The following is a 22,168-nucleotide window of genomic DNA, read 5'->3' as shown; positions in this document are numbered from 1 at the left end:
GAGGTGGATAAACTGACAGAAGTAGGCTTCCGAAGGTGCGTAGTAATGAACTTCGCTGAGCTAAAGGAGCATGTTCTATCCCAATGCAAAGAAGCTAAGAATCATGATAAAACAACATGGGAGATGATAACCGAAATAACCAATTTAGAGACAAACATAAATGACCTAATGGAACTGAAAAACACAACACGAGAACTTCATAAGACAACCGTAAGTATTAATAGCCAAATATACCAAGTGGAAAAAAGAATCTGAGCTTGAAGACTATCTTGCCAAAATAAGACAGGCAGACAAGATTAAATAAAAAGGAATGAACAAAACATCTGAGAACTAGGGGATTACATAAAAAGACCAAACCTACAACTGGGGCATCTGAAAGAAACAGAGAATGGAACCAAGATGAAAAACATACTTCCAGATATCATGCAGGAGAACTTCCCCACCTGGCAAGACAGATCAACATTCAAATTCAGGAAATCCAGAGAATCCCAGTAAGATACTCCGTGAGAAGATCAACCTCAAGACACATAATCTTCAGATTCTCCAAGGTCAAAATGCAGGAAAAAATGTTAAGGGCAGCCAGAACATTTGTAGGACAGGTCACCTACAAAGCGAATCCCATCAGATTAACAGTGGGCCTCTCAGTGGAAACCCTATAAGCCAGACGTTTTGGGCGGCTGATATTCAACATTCTTAAAGAAATTCCAACCCAAAATTTCATATCCAGTCAAACTAAGCTTCATAAATGAAGCAGAAATAAAATCCTTTTTAGACAAGCAAATGCTGAGGGAATTTGTCACCACAAGGACTGCCTTGCAAGAGCTCCTGAAGGAAACACCAAATATAGAAAGGAAAAACCATTACCAGCCCCAGTCACTACAAAAATACACTGAAGTAGACCAATGAATGACACATTAACAAGGCTGAAAACCAGCTAGCATCATGATGACAGTATCAACTTCACACTTAACAATAACCTTAAATGTAAATGGGCTAATAAGTTTCCATTAAAAGACATAAAATGGCAAGCTGGATAAAGAGTCAAGACCCATCAGTGTACTGTGTTCAAGAGACCCATCTCATGTGCAAAGACACACATAGAATCAAAATAAAGGAATGGAGGAATATTCGCCAATCAAATGGAAAGCAGAAAAACACAGGGGTCACAATTCTAATTTCTGACAAAACAGATCTTAAACCAACTAAGATCAGAAAAGACAAAGAAGGGCATTACATAATGGTAAAGGATTCAATTAAACAAGAAGTGCTAACTATCCTAAATATGTATGCATCGAATATAGGAGCACCCAGATTCATAAAACAAGTTCTTAGAGACCTACAAAGAGACTTAGGCTCCCACACAATAATAATGGGCATCGTTAACACCCCACTGTCAATATTAGACAGATCACTGAGACAGAAAATTTACAAAGATATTCAAGACTTGAACTCAGCTCTGAATCAAGTGGACCTGATAGATATCTACAGAACTTTCCACCCCAGAACAACAGAATATACATTCTTCTCAGCACCACATGGCACTTACTCTAAAATCAATCATATAATTGGAAGTAAAATACTCCTCAACAAATGCAAAAGAACTGAAATCATAACAGTCTCTCAGAAAATAGGGCAATCAAATTAGAATTCAAGATTTAAAAAATCACTCAAAACCACACAATTACATGGATATTGAACAACCTCCTCCTGAATGACTCCTAGGTAAATAATGAAATTAAGGCAGAAGTCAGAAAGTCATTTGAAACTAATATGAACAAAGAGAAAATGTACCAGAATCTCTGGGACACAGCTAAAGCAGTGTAAAGAGGGAAATTTATAGCACTAAATGCCTACATTAAAAAGCCAGAAAGGGGCCGGGCATGGTGGCTCACACCTGTAATCCCAGCACTTTGGGAGGCCGAGGCGGGTGGATCACGAGGTCAAGAGATCGAGACCATCCTGGTCAACATGGTGAAACCCCGTCTGTACTAAACGTACAAAAAATTAGCTGGGCATGGTGGCGCGTGCCTGTAATCCCAGCTACTCAGGAGGCTGAGGCAGGAGAATTGCCTGAACACAGGAGGTGGAGGTTGCGGTGAGCCGAGATCGCGCCATTGCACTCCAGCCTGGGTAACACAAGTGAAACTCTGTCTCAAAAAAAAAAAAGCCAGAAAGACCTCAAATTGACATCCTAACGTCACAACTAAAAGAATGAGAGAACCAAAAGCAAACAAAACCCCAAATCTAGGAGAAAAAAATAAATAACCAAGATCAGAGTGGAACTGAAGGAGATAGAGACATGAAAAACCCTTCAGAAAAATCAATGAATCCAGCAGCTGGTCTTTTGAAAAAATTAATAAAATAGACTGCTAGCTAGACTAATAAAAAAGAAAACAGGGAAGAAACAAATAGACATAATGAAAATGATAAAGAGGATATCACCACTGACCCCACAGAAAAACAACCATTACCATAAACACCTCTATGCACATAAACTAGAAAATCTAGAAGAAACGGATACATTTCTGGACATATACATCCTCCCAAGACTGAACCAGGAAAAAGTTGAATCCCTGGATAGACCAGTAACAAATTCTGAATTTGAGGCAGTAATAAATAACGTACCAACCAAAAAAAAAAAAGCCCAAGACCAGAAAGACTTACAGCTGAATTCTACCAGAGATACAAAGAGGAGCTGGTACTATTTCTTCTGAAATTATTCCAAAAAATTGAAAAGAAAGGACTCCTCCATAACTCATTTTATAAGGCCAACCTCATCCTGATACCAAAACCTGACAGAGATACAACAAAAAAGCAAAACTTCAGCCCAATATCCCTGTTGATTATTGATGAGAAAATCCTCAGTAAAATACCAGCAAACTGAATCCAGCAGTACCTCAAAAAGCTGATCCAACACAATCAAACCAGCTTCATCCCTGGAATGCAATGCTGGTTCAACATACTCAAATCAATAAACATAATCCATCACATAATCAGAACCAATGAGAAAAACTACATGATTTTCTCAATAGATGCAGAAAAGGCTTTCAATGAAATTCAACATCCCTTCATGTTAAAAACTCTCAATAAAGTAGGTATTGATGGAACATATCTCAAAATAATAAGAGCTATTTATGACAAACCCACAGCCAATATCATACTGAATGAGAAAAAGCTGGAAGCATTCTCCTTGAAAACCAGCACAAGACAAGGTTGCCCTCTCTCACCACTCCTATTCAGTATGGCATTGGAAGTTCTGGCCAGGGCAATCAGGCAAGAAAAAAAAATAAAAAGTATTCAAATAGGAAAAGAGGATGTCAAATTGTCTCTGTTAGCAGATCACATGATTCTATATCTAGAAATCATCTCAGCCCAAAAGATTCTTGAGTTGATAAACAACTTCAGCAACATCTCAGGATATAAAATCGATGTGTAAAAATCACTAGCCATTCCTATACACCAATAACAGACAAACTAAGAGCCAAATTGCTGAAAAAGAATAAAATACCTAGGAATACAGCTAACAAGAGAAGTGAAAGACCTCTTCAAGGAGACCTATAAACCACTGCTCAAAGAATTAAGAGAGGACACAAACAAATGAAAAGCATTCCATGCTCATGGATAGGAAGAATCAAATATGGTGAAAATGGCCATGCTGCCCAAAGTAATTTACAGATTTAATGCTATTACCATTGAACTACCATTGACATTCTTCACTGAATTAGAAAAATACTATTGTAAAATTCACATAGAACCAACAAAGAGCCCAAACATCCAAGACAATCCTAAGCAAAAAGAACGCAGCTGGAGGCATCATACTACCCTACTTCAATTACTCACTTCGCTTTACTCAATTTCTTCGGTCTCTGAGCTGCATCTGGGAATTAGATGATATGCTAGTTTTAGAAATTATTTTTATTTATTACTCACAACTCAATTTGATCCTCCTGCAATTTTATTAAAAACCAAAAAAAAATTGGAAACCACCTAACTTGCTAAAGAATTTGTTACCCAGACATTACAAAATCATTCACTTTCTCAGTTTCTGGGAAGTAAATCCAAAAGGCTCTTACTGACACTTAATAAATAATTAGTAATTGTGGCTGTTACTCTATCATGGAGAATCACTTCCTTTAGTTTGAGACCTATGTTCCAAATGGAGGTGAAAGGTTTATCGCCTCTGTGTGGGATTAACCACTGTGTAGGCTGACCCCTGGGACAACCATAGCCTTGGGAAGGGAAGTTTCCTTCAGCAGAGGGCAATTCCCAGATATGACCAGGCTGGGAGCAGCCACTATTCCAGGCAGCGGCGGAAGAAATCAGTCCCTTTATCCTGAAGGGAGGACCTAGGTGACACACCACAGCAACCACTATGAAATTCTTTAGAAAGGGAACAAATGACACTGGGGCCTACTTGAGAATGGAGGGGTGGAGGAGGGAGAGGAGCAGAATATTGGATACCAGGCTTAGTACCTGGTGACAAAATAATCTGTACAACAAACCCCCATGACACAAATTTGCCTCTATAATAAACCCGCACATGTACCCCTGAACTTAAAATAAAAAATTTTTTAAATCACTTGAATTTTTTTTTGAGACAGGGTCTCATTCTATCACCCAGACTGAAGTGCAGTGGCCTGAGCGATCACTGCTCATGTACCCTTGACGTCCTGCGATCCTCCCACCTCAGCCCCCCAAGTAGCTGGGACCACAGGTATGTGCCACCACATCTCCTTCTCCGTCTTTTTTTTTTTTTTTTTGGAGGTGGGGGTAGACACAGTAGTTTCTCTGTGTTACTCAGACTGGTCTCAAACTCCTGCACTCAAGCGATTCTCCTGGCCTCCCAAAGTACAAACCTTTCATCTTATAGAAATATTTAACTAGTCTGTGGCCACACCACCCTGAATGTGCCTGATCTCCTCTGATCTCAGAAGCTAAGCAGGGTCAGGCCTGGTTAGTACTTGGATGGGAGAAATATTTAACTAAATCTTACATTCAAATATATTTTCTTCCAAATCTTGAAACTGCAGACTTGGCAGAGGCTACTTGTGCAAATGGTCTGCGGCATAAGGTAATGAACAAGGCAAATCATTGCCAAACCAATCAGTCAAAGCATACATACTTTCTGACATTATTCAATTGTAACAAAATGTTAACCTGCATTCCTGTAACAACCAGCTCCCTCTCAATTATAATTCTGAGAAAGAGAAAGAGAGAAAGCAGGTACTGAAACTTGCTATAAGTTTGTTGCTGAATGCAGTAAGGCCAACTTCCCTCCCTGCTTCTTTGTAAAATTCTACTGTTCTCAAGTAACTCTCCCTCAGGGTTACTACATTCAGTGACATTAGTTGAGGAATGGAAGAAGGACAAGGTTACTGTATGAAAATTATCATTATTCCACTGCCCACTGTAAATTTGAATTCGACCATCACAACATAAGGCAAAATACCTCATTTCTATGGCATGCTTTGTTTTTGATGGAAATATGGCTAAAGCAAAGAAAATAATACAAACAAAAAACCTTATGAAGCCTCAACCAAAGGGGACTTCTCTAATACCAGTATTTCAAATAGTCCCTTCTTTTAGACTCTACAGAAGTTTTTACTCCCCAGAGCAATGTAGCATAGTAAGATTCAGAATGAGTGAGAGATGTGTATTCCTTTTGTAAAGAACAAAAAGACCAATTATGAAAGTGGGCTGAGAAAGGAATCCAGAATATTCCTATAGCCAGGTGATGGAATCATGGGTTAATTTTAAGAAATAATATATTTGGAAGTTCAGGAACTGAAAATGTGTTTCCTTCAAACTACCTGTGACTACCCCTAGGAAAGCTTTATTTCTCCTCTGGGGTATGCATACCCAGCTTATAGACTGCTGGTCCAGCAGGAAGGAAAGTTAGCTGAGATATATAGACTCAATAGCAATTAGCCAGATTAACTGCTGATGAGCTATTTTATGATCACATCTAAAAGAGCAGATGGAGAGCCTGCATAAACCCACATTGTGTAAAGGACTGTATAAGAGGGCAGTAACGTTTGGAGAAAAGTTGCTTTTTTAGTCCCTTCAGCAATCATTTCTATATATGCCCATGTTTTCTTCTTCCTGTCTGAATGATTTTGCCCACACTCTCTACCTATCCAAATTCTTTCCACTCTTCAAAGGACAGCTGAAATCCAACCACATGACCCATCTGCATTTCTATCTATTCATTTCAATTCGATTGAGAATGAGTCTTTCCCACTAAATTTTCTAGTGTATTTTGTTTATTCCCAATCATTATTTTAATTTGCATTAGTGGCAATAGCCTGCTAACTAGCCATTCTGTCTCTAATACTTCCTCCTCTACTCCACCCTCCTTATTGCAAAAGTCATATTTCTAGATGCCAAATCTAATCATAAAACTCTTCTCCTCTAAACTTTAACTCCTCAGTGCTTATAGGATAATATGTAAGTGCTTAACCTGAATAGACAATGAAACCATCACAATCGGAAATAGGTCCTGTCTTCCAAAAGTTAAAACTCTCCCGGATCACATGCACCAAGATCATCATTAATGAATATAAAGAGTGTGCAAGGGTAAGAAGGATGGAAAGATAATAATCGATTCAACCTAGAGTAATGGGAAATACTTCTAAAGAAATAATTTAAAGGATGAGTATGTATTTGAAGCATGGATGTGAATGAGTTCAATGGAAGACGAGTAAAGAATATCAAGGAGAGTAGAAACAGCTTTTGCAAACATACGGTTTGAGAAAACAAGGTAAATTATTGCAAGAAGGGTGTACATATATACACTTCACCAGGAAAAACAGCCCAACTTCGTAGAGAAACGGAATAGCCTCCCACCAAGTGAGAGTCCTGGTTGAACACCTCAAAATAGGGTGATCACCTGCTTGTCTGGCTTCCAAAATATATGGAAATGTTTCATGAATCAACCCTCAACCAATAACATACTCTAGTGTCACTATTCCTTTAAGATTCTTCTCAAATATTCTTCTCAAATATCTCCTTTCTAGCCACCCATCCAAATTGAGCTAGATGCCTTTCTTCATGTTCTCTGTGAATTCCTTCAGCAGAGCAAAGTCTCTCTGACATTCACATAATTAGTGTATGTGCCTTTTTCCCTTTTCTAGACTCTTTGATGGGCACATTTATTTTTATATTCCTCGTGTTTATTATAGTGTCAAACATTTAGGGAGCACTCAAAAACAACACATATCCAAAAATAATAAACTGATAACTGCTATTTATTGTCTTCCATGTGTCAGGTAAGTGTTTACTCCAATTTGGGAGATCCAGGAACTACTTAATGGAAGTTCAAACTACATGAAATCATTCAAATGATCATTACCGTCATTCTCAGTACTATAGTGTCATTAAGAAATTTTTTTAACTCAGTTGTTGTAAAACTCATGTGAGCACCTTTCCTCTTAACATCTAGTGTTCTCAATGTGGAAAAGACAGTCTTATTCACATGCTTTCCACTTACTTACACAGCATTGAACACGTGCATAGCCAGTGACTGTTATCTGATTGTACCACAATTCTCACTCTTTCCTTTCATCATAAATTGAGATCAAAAGGTGTATTATTAATCAACTATTCTCCCTTAAAAAAAAATAAGGTGTGGAATAGAACTTCGACTCAACCTCCTTTAGAAGAGTAACACCCATTCTTGCTGCAAATATAGTGGGTATCCTGGAATTATGTACCCCAACACACCTTTGCCAGGCTGTATTAAAGTTCACGAGATCACCAGCAACTAAACAAAACATATTTTCTCCATTGGTCGTAGAGTTTCAATCACAAACAAAAGAAAAGGCCATTGTGTACTTTTCCCTCAAATATATGCAGCACATATTATAAATGCTGATTCCTACTCTGTATACCAGTAGGTCTATCCAATTATAAAAATGAAATATCTGCTCTATTTTGTGTGTGATAGTAATTACCCATTGTGGGACATTGATCTAATTAATGGGATTTTTGCATTAGTCATCTTTCCCTGCATAATAAATTACTACAAAACTCAGTAGCTTAAAAAAACAAGAATGTATTAATTTACGGTTTCTGTGGGTCGTGAATGACCTAGGTGGTTTTGGCTCAAAGTCTCCTGGGAGATCACAGTCAAGCCATCAGCCATGGCTGCAGTCATTTGAAAGCTTGACGAAGGCTGCAGGATTTGCCTCCAAGATCACTCAGTAGTCAGTCCTTCATCAGATTGCCAATACAACAGAATCTAATTTCCAGACAGGAGGTGGAGGGAATCAAGAAAGAAAAGAAAAAGAAGAAAGAGAAAGAGAAGGCGAAGGAACAGGAGAGGAGGTATTCCTGTAAAGAAACACCAAAGCAAATGACAACAGATTTCTCATATGAAATCATGGAGGCCACAAAAAAAGTAGTGGAAGATTGCTCAGGTGCTTAGAAAAAACACTATTAACTCTGAATCCAGCATCTGCCAAAGCGATCTTTCAAGGACAAAATAGAAACAAAGACATCCTCAGATTAAGGGAAATGAAGAGAATTTGTTTCTAGTAGACCTGCCCTTAAAGGGCTTAAACACTCTCCAAACAAAGCAAAAATGGTAACAGAAGGCGGCTGGGGCCTTCAGACAGAAGAGAAGGGCAAATGAATGAGCAAAAATAGCAGCAAATATAATAGACCATCTTCCACTTCATGAGGTTCATTAATCATATTTTATAGTTGACGTAAAACTTCTAATGTCATCTGATGTGACACTCAATATATGTAAAGGAAATATTTAAGAAAATTATACCTAGAAGGTGAAGAAGCTAGAGAGACCCAAAATGGAAATAAGGTTTCTACACTTAGGTTACCACTATTATTATTATTTTCTTTTTTTAAAGACAGGGTTTCACCATGTTGGCCAGGCTGGTCTTAAACTCCTGACCTTGTCACCCACCTTGGCCTCCCAAAGTGCTGAGATTACAGGCGTGAGCCACCACACCCTGTCTAGTTTACCACTAAATGTGGTAAAACAGCAACACCAGTAGGCTAAGATACGTTATGTGTATCCACAGAAATACCTAGAGCAACCACTAAGCAAACTACACAAAGTGATATAATCAAAGATATTATAAATAAAAATGAAACTCTTAAAAAATGTGTAAGTTACCCAAAGGAAGCCAAGACATGAAGAGAAACAAGAAACAGAGGCAATGAACAGAAAACAAGTAATAAAACGGCAGACTTCAAAACACTGAAACAGATTGGCAAAGTAGATTTTTAAAACTCAATCCAGCTATATACTGTCTACAACAAATTCACTTCAAACATGACATAGGTTGGATGAAAGTAAAGGGATGGGGAAAGATATATCATACATAATCAATAAAAGCAGAAATGACTGTATTGATATTAGATAAAGGTAAAATGACATTATTAGGGACAAAAAGGGATATATAGCAAAATGGCATTATCCCCCTACTGTATTTGAAATCCTAAGTGGTGATGATAAAGACCTTGATCTTTCATTTAAAAGAAAGACTTCCCATTTGTTTAAAATTTCCATTGAAAACTCTGCTCTTTTCTGCAGCTGATCTTGGCACAATGATTTTCACACCCATTAAGTGAAAAGTTGCTCAACTTTAATTTTCAGTCAGAACTCTGTAAGCAAAATCAGTTAAGACATCTGTGATGTTGGCTATTGTTTCTGCTGTGAATCATCAGTCCTCCTCAATTAGGGTACAAACAAAATGAATTTTTTCCTTGCAAATTGATGTGGATGGTCTGCCATGGTGAACTTCCTCTTTAATATCATGTTGTCCTTTCTTAAATAAATTATCCATTTGCAAACCACTGATTTCTTTGGGGCATTGTCTCTATAAATTTATCATAAAGCATTGATGGTTTCACCATCCTTTCACCCAGGCTTCACCATAAGTTTGATGTTTGTTCTTGGTTCAGTTTTAGCAGAATTTGTGTTGCTCTTGATAGGGACTTTCTTCAAACTGTTGTCTTATTTGTCCTAGTGCCTCAAGCTAGATCCCGTTCAGATATTTTATCACAAGTTAGTACAAGTTTATTGTGGTGCAAAAAAATTTTTGAAATAGTTTTTTAATATTCTACATTTTCTATAAACTTTTTGAAGACCCTTTGTATAAGAATTTGGTATATAACACAAGTGGCATTTCTAATCAATGGGTATGGCTATTTGATAAACATAATTAAGATAATAGTTAGCTAGTTGGGAAAAAAATGTATAAGAGTAGATCCTCATGTAGCACTGTACACCAAAATAAATTTCAGAGGAATTAAACATTTAAATATTTAAAATTAGACCATAATGGACATGGAAGAAAATATTCATAACTATGTACACAATCCTAGGATGAAGATGCACTTTTATCTGTAATATGTTCACATGAAAAAGATCAAGAGTCAAAGTAATATTAGCATTTTGGATTTTTGGATGTATGTGCATAGAATACAGCAAACTGCTAAAAGGAAATATGTCTGGATGTTTGGGTTGTGGATAATTGTATTTGCTTCATTAGGTTTGATGGGGTTTTTGCAAACTTTCTGTAAGAGATACATATTTTGTTTAGCTTTTCTGTAATACTCGTTATTTCTAATTACAAAGTGATATTATAACAAATGAAATGATGGAGAGGTGTGTAAAGGTAAAGTTCCTAGTAGTCTCCCCATTCACCACCCCATCTAACTCTCCATTCCTAGCCCACGAGGCAATCTAATTAACAGGTTGCTGTCCTTGCTTCTCCATGTTCACACGCACACACACACACACACACACACACACGATATATACATATAGTTTCTGTATTTTTCTTTTCAAAATAGAATTAATCATCAAATACATATTGCTCAACAACTTGCATTTGTTACTACAAATCAACAAAGATCTAAGTCATTTATAATAAGAATCCTTTGGATGTTTCATAATTTATTGAAGCATTCTCCTTTTGAGGTCATTACAAACAATGCAGAAAACATCTCTGAACTTTTATTCTTATATGTTGCTGCACTTATTTCTATAAAAAGGGAGTTCTAAAAGCTGGGTTGCAGAATCGAAAGATATATGCATGCATAATCACAAAAGTATTGCCAGATTACTTTCCAAGACTATAGTAATCATGGTAAGCAGAATTCTAAGATGTCCTCCTCTTCCCACTGTATACGTACCCTGCACAATCCCCAGAACTGTGGATATGATAGATTCCCTGATTCTATTACCTTACTATAGGGACATCATCCAGGTGGATCCTACCTAACCACCTTTTTTTTTGAGACGGACTTTCGCTCTTGTTACCCAGGCTGGAGTGCAATGGCGCAATCTCGGCTCACCGCAACCTCCGCCTCCCGGTTTCAGGCAATTCTCCTGCCTCAGCCTCCTGAGTAGCTGGGATTACAGGCATGCGCCACCATGCCCAGCTAATTTTTTTATTTTAAGTAGAGACACTGTTTCACCATGTTGACCAGGATGGTCTCGATCTCTCGACCTCGTGATCCACCCATCTTGGCCTCCCAAAGTGCTGGGATTACAGGCTTGAGCCACCGCGCCTGGCCCAAGCAAAGCATTTTCTCCAGCTGATCACAGAAAAAAGAATTCAGAGATTCTAATGTTACACAGCAAAAGAAAATTAACACAGTAAGAATTCACTCTCTTGAAAGCATTGTATAACTATATTCATTTTCTCACCAGCACCAAATGTTACTATGTTTTTAAATTCAGTCAATTTGATTACTAAAAAAGAGTACCTTATTTTTGATATATGTTTAATAAAGAGTATCTTTATTTTGCCTGTCTAAGTAAAATCAAGAAACTTGCCATAGGTTTATAGTTAGATTTCCCCTCTGTGAATTACCTGTTCACATGCGGTACTTTGCTTTGACCAATTTGCTATACTGTCATTTGTGTAATTCTTGTCAAGGGCTTAAGCAATCTCTAAGCAACAACATAAGTGCTAAGCTGACTCGCTGCCTTTTCAAAATTTAATTGGAAAGGAAACAACAAGCCCAATGTCCGTTTGTCCCTAAGGCCCATCAGGGAAGGGAACGACACAGAACAGGCCTGGGCAGATGCTGCATACACATCCATGTCCCATCCCAGCTGAGGAACCCTGAGCTTAGGACACTTCCCATCTTTTAAGTGGCTGCAAGCAAATCTGCTCAAAGTTTGCTCCACAGAGAGAAACTATATTATCCTTAAACATATCTACTATCTGACCGGAAAGATAACCATCTCTAGCTTCCAAGCCTGTGTGCTACACAAACATCTTGGAAAAGATAGACTGGAACTACAGCTGTCATAGACATGTAAAAACACCAAGGTGAATGGCCTCTGACAGACCCACCTCTCATTTCCACATTTTTATGACTATAGCACCCTGTTGGCCATTCGAAATAATCTGATCAACAGCAGGTAAGACCAGTTCTGTTCAATTTGTGAGCACTTGCAGATCTCTTATGAACAGTATTTTCTGGGAGAGAGGCAAGTTAGTGCCTGGCTTTCACACAATTGTAATCCCAAGGGAAAAGATGGAACCCCTGGGGAAAAAAGGTGCTTACAATGGTTAGAGTTCCCCCACCATGGGAAACACATCAGTCACCAACCCAGTTTAACAGAGGCTTTGGGGTTTAATCCCAAAAATGTAAGAATGGGTTATCTGTAGTTTATTAAAATAACATACACATCATGTATCATAATAATAGCTAACACTATATTAACAGTATTCTAGTAGTTCAACATATATAGCCCTTGAAAATCTCCCAATAGTGTGGTTGGTATGAGTACCGTTATATTAAATAAGAAAAACAATAAAAGCATCTTAAATGGTCATCATCAAAAAGAAATTCAATCACATTGAAAACCATTGCTTTAGTTAAATGAACTCTAAAAATTTATAATAGATGTTTCCTTAATGTGATAAAGAGTATCAACATTGACAACCAACATCATACCTAAGAATGAAAAACTAAAGACAATTATGTTAAGCCTATGCAAAAGAGAGACAAACAACAGAGAAGGTCGGTGACATTTTATGAAAAAATTCTCAATACAGATGACACTATTCTAATAGCGTAACATATTTAGCCCCTTAAAACCTCCCAGTAGTGTGGTCGGTATAAGTACAATTGTATTAAATGAGAAAAAAAAATGAAAGCATCTTAACTGGTCATTGTCAAAAAGAAATTACGGAAAGATTAATCCAAATTAAGCCTGTTTCTGTAACACCTCTGCCCGGTGAGTGTAATTTTTCACCAAGAAGACACTCTCTAAGCTATAGGCTTCAGAATTCTCCTAACTGTCCTCTTCTGTCTCCTACGTATCCTCTTCCCTCTCGTCTCCACCTCTCCCACACAGTCTCAGAGTGTACACAGTTGTTCCCCACTTCCCATGATTGGGAAGGACTCAAACACCATGATGGCAGGTCAGCTTTCTGTCATCTTGTCCAAGAGAAACGCACACTAAGCTGGGAGTGAATAAACCTGACCTAAATGGCAGCAGAGAGAATGAGTAGAGAAAAGGGTCCCTGAGTTTGACGCCTTAGGCCACAAGAAACGGGCCAATTTCTAGCCTAGTGGCATTGCTGGTTAATACTTGTGACCATAATTAATTTATGGGCTCAACTTGGTGGGAGTTTTCTATTTGACATTTCAAATTTGCGAGAAATTTGACTAAGTACTATTGAGAAGAAAATTACCATTTGCCTGAATTTTAGAAAGGGAGATTAGAACAGGTCACTGGGCGAATCACAGGTACAACGATGAAGAGAACCTGCTTGTGTCTGTCCTCTTCAACCCAAGAAGCAGGTTCTTCAGCCACCACAGGGGGCTCAACACACCTTCTTTATTATCTGCAGCTCAGTGTACACATGACATCTCACTAACTGTGATGCTGTGATAGAACTTTCATTTCTGAGGGCAGTATTTCTCTTCCTTTCACACAAGTACACAAAATTACACTTTCTAAAACTGAGAAAAGGCTAAGTTCTTCAGAACAAGCCAGCCGTAATAATAATGCTTCAGACGTTCCAGGTGTCTGTAAGGCCAGCAGTTAGAGTGAAACCTTTTCTTTGAACCATTCAACCAGGGTAAAACTCTGCCAGGGGTAAAAAAGAAAGCAGCACATGGTTTCATGGTATTGACCCTACCACCTTCCACAGTGAGGAGACAGAAACCTAGCTGGGGTGAAAAGCATGGGAAATATGTAACAGTTATTATTTGTCATGAAGGTAACTATTCAGGATCTGTTCTGTTCAACCAACTTCTGATGACTTGGTCGGGAAAATAAAGAAAGAGACCTAAATACAGCATTGAGGGAAGTGCACTCTCAAACTTGAGAGTCGGACAGGTTAGAGTTCTGCCGTGACCTGTGTAGCCTTTCTAACCTATTGACTCCAGTTTGGGGGGGGTGCCCCATTTCTAGGACGTCCTCAGAACTTCAGTAAGAACAAAAAAAATGAGAGAAGGTTGGTAAGGAGGAATAGATACTGCCAACTCATGTCTAAGTTACTTAGCATAAAGCTGGGACATAATAAGTACTTAATAAAAATAGCCCTTACCAGGTGTGACTCACAAGGGTAGCTAGTACAAAGGCGGATTTGTCTTCTATTGCTTCAGTTCTGCATTAGCACTATCTCCGGGGTCACTATTAGAAGCCAGGGCAATGCTAATAATGATGGGCATTTACAACGTATCAGGCATATTTGGTGCTCAAAGCTTCGGGTACTCATTTCACTTAGTCTCACAGGATTCCAATAGAGTAGTGTGGATATACATTGCTCATCAATGACAAACACAGCCAGAGCCCTGGTCAGTCTGCTTCCAAAACTCATGTTCTTAACTATTGTGTTTATATGGCCAAGCTGTACAGAAAGGTTTCTGGCAGAAATAGCATGACAGATACAGGAGGGAGGATTACACTAAGGGAAGAATGGCAGCACAAGGATCCCAGGGAGTGTAAAACTTTAGTGTTCTCGTGTCAGGCCTAAATTCAATAACCAATGAGATTTGCTTACCCAAGAAGAATGTTATCCAAATCCTCTCAGATAATTTAAATGGGAGATCCCAAGTCTTATTTTCATTTTCCCAGCCTTTTCTGACAACTTCTAATTCAATTCCATTTCAAGTCTTAAAATTAAAAATATACTACGTTCTCCCATTTTGTGTCTCCAGAGATCTTGTTTATCTTGTTAACCATTTACATGGCCAGCACTTTGCACAATGCTTGGGATACAGTAGGTGTTCAGTTAATTTTTTAATGAATGAATGAATGAATTTATATATCTCTTACACCCTCCCGATTGTTCCTCCAAAATGATGCATTGCTGGTTATCTCTAGCCTCCCTGAAATAGACGAGAAATATTTTTTCCTTCTTCTCCTAAGCCTGTTCATTTCAGGCATGGGTTACTTTAGCAACATTTCTCATTGTCTCTATCAAGTAACCCTACATCAGCATGAAAATCCTTTATAACTGAGGCAGAGCTTGATGAACTTTCACTGGAAAGTAAAGTCTTCAAAAAATTGCATTTTACATCTTAAATCAAATATGATCTCAGAGCACAGCAAGCACATAAGTGATTACATAAATATGGAATGACCTTCTTTCCACACAGATCATGTTTCAAAATTAAAGGAATGGGAGGCATAGCAAGGGGAGGAGATTTCCAGAGCATATGCTACCAGAACCATTCTGGAAATAAATTGATATGATGATATGATTTAGCCAATTAATCAAGAAGGTCGATAAGGGAAGAATTCCCTATAAAAGCACCCAAAAGCCCTATAAGAATGTGAGATCAGGCACAGTGGCTGCACACAAATAGATCGAATCGCTTGTCAACACAAATGTCTTGAGGAACAACGTGTTTGTAATCCAAACATAAAATTAAACAATTTTGCTAGTGCACAAAAAAACATAGTAGCTGCCCTACTTGTGCAATGAGCATAAATTGTTACTGCTGGAAGATCTCATTTCCCCTGGCCACTGACTCCAGTATTACTACGTGGCTTTTAAAAATTGGTAAGCTACTTTCCCATAGGACATTGTAGGTCATAATCATAACTCCTTTTTTGTGTAAAAAGGACTTAATGGTGACTAAGAGCACCCCTACATTTCAAAGTCAAATGAACATCTACATTTCTCACCTTTCTTTTGATCTTTTTGTGACATTAAATGCAGTTCACTTTTCTTTACAAAACTCTCTCTTCCCATGGTTTAAGCCCATACTGTCACCCGGTTCTTCTAGTTCTTTGGGCATTCTGAGTTTCCTTTAGTTTTTCTCTGCCTAAATGTCAATTTACTCAAGTCTCTGTCCTTAGTCCTCATTCTCATCCATTGTTTCAATTCTGTCTCTATGCTGTTAAAAAAAAAAAAAAAAAAAACCAAACCCAGTTTAAATAGGCAACCCAGACCTCTCTCCCAAACTAGCTTCACACATCCAACTGCCCCTGGTAAGCTCCACTTGAGTAGAGTGGAGCCAAACTCAAACGTCATGGCCCAAACTGAACTCATCACGTCTTCCCCATTATCTGCTCCTCTGTGTTTTCTAACAATGGTAGAAAACACAGCACGAGCCAAGTTGTATTCAAATCAGAAACTTGTCAATCACCTTCCCTTCCTTACCTACACTCCAAAAGATTAACCATGAATCTATATAAATGCTGTAACTTAGTTATTTCTCATATCCATTCCTTCTCTCATTTCCCAGTGCTACTATCTTTTTTCAGGTTCTCCTGAGTCTCCTTTCTTGCAACCTTGATAACTGTGCAATAACAATAATGCGTAAAAACAAAACACAAAATCATAATAATCTCACTCAAAATCATTGAATTATTCTTTATTATTTTAGAATAATTATAAAATATTCTCCATTGTCTGTGAGGTCCCTCCTATACTGCCTTCTGCTAAACTGTAGCCTCCTCTCTTAGCAAACTTCTTGGATTTCTCAGAAAATGCCTCACTTTTTCAATCTTCCCTCTGTACAGTGCCCCTCCCTTTCTCTGCATACCAAACTTCCACACATCCTTCCAAATTTAAACTAGTCATGTCCTCCCCATCTCCTTCCCATGCACTCTTCATAACACCCTATAGGTGGTATAGCTATAACCTAACCACCACTGATTCCCATCTCTCTACTCTTCCTGTCTTCCTGCCTACTCTTCCCTCCAGCCCCTCAAGCGGGGCTGGATACCATTCCTTTTTGTACTGTTTTACCAATTAATCATGGTTGATGTGTCTTTCTGGTCTCTTCCCTTTTAGGTTATAAATTCCCTGAGTTCAAGATGTGTGTCTTTCATTTTCATGTGTTTATAATCTAACTGGTGCTTGGCAGATGGTAGAGATTCAAAAATATTTGTTGAATAAATGGGTGGGAGCATGGGTGGATGAATGGATAGATGGAGAACATGAAGACAAAACACAATAATTAGTCTTAATGGTCCCTCCTCATTTTAATCATTGTTGTGAGTCCTGATAATGAATCACCACCTAACAACAAGTTAGTTTTAATTCCTGGGAAAGGGCTGAATAAACACTTGAATTGTTTCTCTCTGGCCCTCATTTTTAGCTTTCACTATGGAAGTTGGTCTCCTTCCAATACATTACTCTAAAGCAAATAATATCATGAAATTGATTATTTTCACTTACTGTGTTAAAAATCACCTTCTAATTCTGTCTCACTGAGATTACACCCAGATCTCATCAACCGGTTTTTGGGGAATTTCAAAAATCATTAGTCAGAAGTTTAAAGATTATTAATCTCTTAGCCTAACTTTAGAGATGGCTCATCTCATTCATTATACATGGATTTTATTATTTCAACTCTCAGGTAGTAACCTACTTTCCAATTTTGTAACAGTACTTCTCAGTTGCTACATTTAACTATTACTAGTCCTTACATAATGTCAAAACTCTAAAGACTGAAAAAGAGGCTTTAAGAGTCAAGAGATAAAATCTCAACAAATGGGGAAATATTTTTTGCAATCCTATTGTGGTTCATAAGCATGATAATTGTATTTTCACACTAACACATGAGGTGTGCATTGTTACAACAGTTTCAGGGAGGCACATCTCACACAAAGTTTGTTGGCACATTACCCATTGGATGTGAAAGAAAAGAAATAAAAAAGATTAAAAAAGGAAATTTTTTGACCAGAGTGATTTTAATATTCAGAAGAATTCAGATATATAGGATTATATTATATGTACACCAAATGGAAAGAGCCCATGCTTAACACACTTAGTAAAGGTGTTTCATATGGAATCCTAGTTTTTTAGTTCCTTAGGCAAGTTGTTCCATGAATCTAAGCTTTAATATATTCATCCTCAAGATGAGAGCAAGAACGTGGGAATTAGGCAGAGTGGCATATGCACTACATATTCCATTTATATGTCATCATCAGAAACTGAATAAGCACTAATATATGACTGCATTTCTCAGGAAGCTATTGAATATCCCTTTAATTGCAAAAATATATACTATTATTGAAATACATTTATATAAAAAGGGTATAATGGCTCTATTTTTTTTAAGATGCCATTTAGATACTTTTCTAATGGCTCAAGGTAATTGATGTTCTCAAGATCAAGGTTCTCCTCTGTGTTGTCTTGCTTCTACAGCTAGAGGGATGGAGTAATCAAATCTCCAGCCAACATTTATTGAACTCATTATGCATGAGACATTTGCTAAATGCTTTAAAACATTATCCCATTTAATGCAGCAATCCTATGAGGGACATACTAACATTATCTATTTCAGTGAAAAGTGAACTAAAACACAGAGAGAATAAGAATTTGCCCAGTTACACATGACTACCTGGCAGAGCCAGCTGTGCCCAACCCCCAGTTTTTTTATGCACAACCTCCACACAATCGTCTTTTCAAAAACCTGTTTTTTCAAAGTTGATCTCATGAAGGTAGAGTATACACTGGGAAACCAAAAAAATGCGAGATATAGGTGAAGGGGAGGAAGGCAGCAAATCACACTGCCATGTGTGTACATATGCAACAATCTTGCATGTTCTTCACATGTACCCCAAAACCTAAAATGCAATAAAAAAGAAAAGAATACTGCTAGCTTAGTCCCACCCTCAAAAATTCTAACTTAACTGATTAGGTGTTCAGCTTGGGATTTGTATTATCACTCCTGCGATTTGTAGGGTGCAGCTAAGATCATAAACTAGACCTAAATAACAGAGAGAAGGAAAAAGATTTGGAAAAGACAGATGTATAGTCATCAGATAGCTCTCATCCCCAGAGCTTCTCCCTCCCACTGTAGACTAGATGTTCTCCAAGAATCCATCTGCCCAACTCTAAAATACTCACTGATTCTTTCACTTTGAATAAGACATGAAACCCTCATGTACACCTGTGAGGCTGAGCCAGAATGAACCTAGAGGGCTACAGACAGGATGAGGGAAAAAAGGTCCACATCTTTCCTTCCTGCTGCATAACTTCTGCATCTTACAATAAAAAAAAAAAAAATGCATGTGACTCTCTTTGTTGCTGTGGTCTGAAACTGAACCTGCCATATCTTTACAGTACGCCTACCATATGGCCTGCAAACTTGACAATAATGACTCTGACATTTTACAAAACATTTTGCTGACCCCTGCCAGTAAGAAGAGACACAGAAAAGTTAAAATATTCAGTTTATCTGGAAATTTTTTAATTAACTTTTTCACACCTAACAAAGTAGCTTCAGAAAAGAACAAGAATTAAAAGTAAAGAGAAGAGTATAATATGCTCATGGATTATAAAACCCAAAATTGTTCCAATGTCATTTCATCCCATATGGTTCTATAGACTCAGCTTAATCCCAATTTAAGATCCCAGTTAAGGTTCGTTTTGTTTTGTTTTGTAAATTGACAAGTGAATTCTAAAATGTATATGGAAATGTAAAGGACCTAGAAAAGCCAAGATAATCTAACAGAAGAACAAAGCTGGCAGACATACAACATTTCACAATGGCTTCAAACCATTATGAAACTGAAGAAATTAAGACACTGTGTAATATTGCCACAAGAATGGAGCAATGGTATAGAATATCTATTGAGCAAGAAACATACCTACACATACACAGTCACCTGATTTGTGTCAAAGATGCTAATTCAGTCAGGAAAGTATAGTCAATTCAATAGATAGTAATGAACTCAGTAGATATCCATTTTTGAATTAAGCTTAACCTCAATCTAAGCTATATGCAAAAACTTATTCCAAATGAACCACAGACCTAAACATACAGTCTAATAGAAAAAATAGAGAAATCTCTTTCTGAATTTGGGAAAGACAAAAGATTTCTTAAACAGGACACAAAAACCACTAACCACGAAAAAATATTAATATATTGAACTTTCTTAAAATCAAGCCTGTGTTCATCAAAGGCAATATTAAGATAATGAAAATGTGAGAAACACAAAAATAAGACATTTTCCATACATATACCTAGCAAAGAGTTATTATTCAGAATATATCTTCAACATTTTATAAGTTGGTAAGGAAAAGACAAAAAAAAAAATCCAAAGGACAAAAAAAGCCAAAATCCAGTGTTTTAATAAAAAAGACACTCAAATAACAAATAAATACATTAAAATGTGCCCATCATCAAGAGTAATTGGAGAAATGCAAATTTAAAAATCGCAATGAGCTAGGCACAGCAGCTCATGCCTATAATCCCAACACTATGAGAGGTGGAGGCAGGACGATTGCTTGAGGCCAGGAGTTCAAGACCAGCCTAGGCAACACAGTCAAACCCTTTCTCCACAAAAGAAAAAAAAAAAAAGAATGTTTAATTAGCCAGCCATGGTAGTATGCACTTGCAGTGGCAGCTCCTTGGGAGGTTAAGGCAGGAGGATCATTTGAACCCAGGAATTTTAGGCTGCAGTGAACAGTAATTGTGCCACTGAAGTCCAACCTAGATGACAAAGCAAGACCCTGACTCAAAAATAAAATAAAGAATAAAATAAAATCCACAATGGGATACCACTACACAGTTACCAAAATTAGATATGGACAATGCCAAGTGTTGACAGCATGTGGAGCAACTGGAATTCTCATATAGTAATGATATGAGAGTAAAATTGGTGCCATTATTTTACAAAAATGTTCAGTGATATCTACTAAGACAAAACAGATCCTTACTCTATGATTTAACAATTATACTACTGGGCATTTATCAATAAATATAAATGTCGATGGTCTCCATTGAAGACATGTACAAGAATGTTATTATACCCCTAAACTGGAAACAACTGAAATGATTGTCAAGAATAGAACAGAGAAAAATTCACGCAATGGAATTCTTCAGAACAATAAAAAAAATCTATTGATACAGAAAACAACACAGATAAATCTTAAACCATAATGCTGAGCCAAAAATACATATTGCATGTTTCTAATTATATGAAGTTCAAAACCACACAAAACTTATCAATATTGGTATAGGTTTGAACAGTGGTTTCCTTTGAATGGATGTTTACAGAAAGTAGATACAAAGGAGACTTCTGCAGCTCAAGAAATGTTCTACATTTTGATGAGGCAGTTACATAGTGGGGTATGTGTATGTACGTATGTGTAAAAATTCTTTGAAATAGACATTTAAGATTTGTACATTTTACTATGTGTAATGTATGCTCGATATTTTTAAAGTTTCCAAATACATAAAGCAGAAATTTTTAAATATACAAAGAGAAGTTAAGAACTTCACCATCCCAGTATTAGATTTCAACATGCATCTCTCATTAATAAACAGCCAAGCACAGGGTGGCTTGCACCTGTTATCCCAGCACTTGAGAGGCCAAGGTAAGTGGATCACTTGATCTCAGGAGTTTGAGACCAGCCTGGGCAACATGAAGAAACCTCATCCCTATACTGGGCATGGCGGCATGCACCTGTAGTCCCAGTTACTTGGGAGGCGGAACTGGGAGGATTGCTTGAGCCTGGGAGGCAGAGTTTGTAGTGAGCCGAGATGGTACTGCTGCATTCCAGCCTGGGTGACAGAGCCAGACCCCATCTCAAAAATAAATAAACACCCAACCAAACAAAATATATAAAACAATATGATTGATGTAATGAACATATATAGAAATGGTTCCCAAGAATTTTTTAAAAAACCTTTTCTTTCATATACACATGAAATGTTTGTAAGATAGCAATAAGTCAAATCCAACAAATTTGAGTTATTT

General features: G+C 37.4%; 1 protein-coding gene and 1 pseudogene across 3 annotated transcripts in view; one reads left to right on the top strand and one right to left on the bottom strand.

Moving 5' to 3' along the window:
- Positions 1–22,168, bottom strand: part of TNFSF4 (TNF superfamily member 4) — a 202,513-nt gene that overhangs the window by 73,748 nt on the left and 106,597 nt on the right. The gene's annotated exons all lie outside the window — the stretch shown is intronic.
- Positions 17,969–18,093, top strand: LOC118149372 (small nucleolar RNA U13; annotated as a pseudogene).

The sequence above is a fragment of the Callithrix jacchus genome, chromosome 18, assembly GCF_049354715.1.
Source record: "Callithrix jacchus isolate 240 chromosome 18, calJac240_pri, whole genome shotgun sequence".
In the NCBI taxonomy this organism is placed as follows: Eukaryota; Metazoa; Chordata; class Mammalia; order Primates; family Cebidae; genus Callithrix; species Callithrix jacchus.
Note: the sequence above shows the minus strand (reverse complement) of the source record. Positions and strands in the feature narration are given on the sequence as shown.